Consider the following 3,353-nt stretch of genomic DNA (forward strand, 5'->3'; position numbering starts at 1 on the left):
TGGAGATCAATGCAAAGAAAAAGAGGGAAACAACAGAATGGGAAAGACTAGGGATCTCTTCAAGAAAATCAGAGATACCAAAGGAACATTTCATGGAAAGATGAGCTCAATAAAGGACAGAAACGGTATGGACCTAACAGAAGCAGAAGATATTAAGAAGAGATGGCAAGAATACACAGAAGAACTGTACAAAAAAGAGCTTCACGACCCAGATAATCACGATGGTGTGATCACTGACCTAGAGCCAGACATCCTGGAATGTGAAGTCAAGTGGGCCTTAGAAAGCATCACTATGAACAAAGCTAGTGGAGGTGATGGAATTCCAGTTGAGCTATTCCAAATCCTGAAAGATGATGCTGTGAAAGTGCTGCACTCAATATGCCAGCAAATTTGGAAAGCTCAGCAGTGGCCACAGGACTGGAAAAGGTCAGTTTTCATTCCAATCCCAAAGAAAGGCAATGCCAAAGAATGCTCAAACTACCGCACAATTGCACTCATCTCACACACTAGTAAAGTAATGCTCAAAATTTTCCAAGCCAGGCTTCAGCAATATGTGAACCGTGAACTTCGTAATGTTCAAGCTGGTTTTAGAAAAGGCAGAGGCACCAGAGATCAAGTTGCCAACATCCGCTGGATCATGGAAAAAGCAAGAGAGTTCCAGAAAAGCATCTATTTCTGCTTTATTGACTATGCCAAAGCCTTTGACTGAGTGGATCACAACAAACTGTGGAAAATTCTGAAAGAGATGGGAATACCAGACCACCTGATCTGCCTCTAGAGAAATCTGTATGCAGGTCAGGAAGCAACAGTTAGAACTGGACATGGAACAACAGACTGGTTCCAAATAGGAAAAGGAGTTCGTCAAGGCTGTATATTGTCACCCTGTTTATTTAACTTATATGCAGAGTACATCATGAGAAACGCTGGACTGGAAGAAACACAAGCTGGAATCAAGATTGCTGGGAGAAATATCAATAACCTCAGATATGCAGATGACACCACCCTTATGGCAGAAAGTGAAGAGGAACTCAAAAGCCTCTTGATGAAAGTGAAAGTGCAGAGTGAAAAAGGTGGCTTAAAGCTCAACATTCAGAAAACGAAGATCATGGCATCTGGTCCCATCACTTCATGGGAAATAGATGGGGAAACAGTGGAAACAGTGTCAGACTTTATTTTTCTGGGCTCCAAAATCACTACAGATGGTGACTGCAGCCATGAAATTAAAAGACGCTTACTCCTTGGAAGGAAAGTTATGACCAACCTAGATAGCATATTCAAAAGCAGAGACATTACTTTGCCAACAAAGGTCCATCTAGTCAAGGCTATGGTTTTTCCAGTGGTCATGTATGGATGTGAGAGTTGGACTGTGAAGAAGGCTGAGTGCTGAAGAATTGATGCTTTTGAACTGTGGTGTTGGAGAAGACTCTTGAGAGTCCCTTGGACTGCAAGGAGATCCAACCAGTCCATTCTGAAGATGAGCCCTGGGATTTCTTTGGAAGGAATGATGCTGAAGCTGAAACTCCAGTACTTTGGCCACCTCATGCTAAGAGTTGACTCATTGGAAAAGGCTCTGATGCTGGGAGGGATTGGGAGCAGGAGGAGAAGGGGACAACAGAGGATGCGATGGCTGGATGGCATCACTGACTCGATGGACATGAGTCTGGGTGAACTCCGGGAGTTGGTGATGGACAGGGAAGCCTGGCGTGCTGTGATTCATGGGGTTGCAAAGAGTCAGACATGACTGAACAACTGATCTGATCTGATCTGATCTGAAGTTATTCTCACAACAAGTGTATATTTGTTGAATTTACAATGTGAATAAAAATAACCATTTAAAGAAAACACTCAGACAAACGAGCTATACTCACTGAAAGTGAAGTCAATGTCGTTCAGTCGTGTTCAACTCTTTGTGTCTCTAGGGACTATAGCCTCCCAGGGTCCACTGTCCAATGATTCTCCAGGTAAGAATACTGGAGTGGGTGGCCATTCCCTTCTCCAGGGATCTTCCAAAATCAGGGATTGAACCAGAGTGTCCTGCATTGTAAACGGATTCATACCGTCTGAGTCCCCAGGGAAGCCGACTCTGGTGGGAACCGCCTGGTGGACACAGGAAACCGAAGCACAGCCCCGGAGGCCTTTGCCAGGGTGGGCAAACTCTCATTCGTTGCGTGTAGATGAGGAAACGGGAAGAGCCATCGTGGGAGCAACCCGGTGTTTAGCTGTGCTTGGATCTATTTCGGTTCAAGCCCGGAAGTTTCGAGCCCTGGATCCCGGTTTCTCCGTGGGCGCTGGCATTTGTGGCGGGTAGCGGGCAGGGAAACGGCACCGTTTCTCCGGAGGACAGAGCGCTCATCCTGGGAATGAGTGTCTACTCCAGAGAGAGTCCAAAAGAACCCGGTACTGCTGTCTCTGTGGCGCAATCGGTTAGCGCGTTCGGCTGTTAACCGAAAGGTTGGTGGTTCGAGCCCACCCAGGGACGTGGGGTGACATTTTAGGCAACACCAAAGAGACTCTCTTTTGCCAGGAGGACACCGGAGAAGTGATGCGCCCAGCGGACTTTCAGAGAAACAAAACAGGAGTCAGGTGCAAAGGAACAGCGTGGAGGGCGCATCCCGGGTGGATTGGAAGCGTCGGTCATTCCTGACAGCCCCGAGCGCTGATCGCCGGCGCCGAGAGAAGGACCACCGAGGAGCGGGTCCGCAGCCCGGGAGGGGCGACTTCCACACCGCTGGGTTTCGGGGTCACCTGGGCCTCGGGCGCACCCACCGTCCCCGCCTCCTGCGGCTTCCGGGAGCTGGGGAGTCGGCGGGGGCGACCCCTGAACTCGGGGTACGCAGCTGAGGATGTGAGGATTCTGCGTTGGGTGCGGGGCCCCAAAGGCAACCTGTGGGGCCCCGAGGGTCCTCACTTCAGGGGAGAGGAGGAATCCTAAAGCAGGGCCCACGGGAGCCTCCGTCTCCGTGCCTGAGACAACTTGGGGCTTCAAGGCTCCTCCTGAGTGTTAAGGTTCCTCTTTGGTAAGTGGTGGCGGGACCTCCGGATTTCACAGACAAATAGTTCGGATATCCAGTTTGTTCCGTTTCCGTAGTGTAGTGGTTATCACGTTCGCCTCACACGCGAAAGGTCCCCGGTTCGAAACCGGGCGGAAACAGGCTGCCTCTCTTTTTCCCCTCGGGATGTGCCTTCTCATTGGCAAAACCAACAGGCGCGAAAGGCACGGGGTGAGGCAGGGGACGCAGCTAGAGGAAGAGTTGGTGACCACCTGGAAGTCTCTTTATTCAGCGCTCAGAGAGGCCCAGGAGCCACGTCAGAGATCTGGAGGTGGACGGATTCGCTCATCACCCGCCACTCAT

The 3,353-nt window shown here is 50.0% G+C and overlaps 2 non-coding genes across 2 annotated transcripts; both read left to right on the forward strand.

Annotated features, from left to right (window-relative positions):
• Window positions 1-2,405: 2,405 nt before the first annotated feature.
• Window positions 2,406-2,479, forward strand: TRNAN-GUU. The gene has a single exon. It is a non-coding gene; the product is annotated as a tRNA-Asn (tRNA).
• Window positions 2,480-3,078: 599 nt separating this feature from the next.
• On the forward strand, window positions 3,079-3,151 carry TRNAV-CAC. The gene has a single exon. It is a non-coding gene; the product is annotated as a tRNA-Val (tRNA).
• Window positions 3,152-3,353: the final 202 nt, after the last annotated feature.

This window comes from Bubalus bubalis, chromosome 6 (genome assembly GCF_019923935.1).
Source record: "Bubalus bubalis isolate 160015118507 breed Murrah chromosome 6, NDDB_SH_1, whole genome shotgun sequence".
NCBI classification, from domain to species: Eukaryota; Metazoa; Chordata; class Mammalia; order Artiodactyla; family Bovidae; genus Bubalus; species Bubalus bubalis.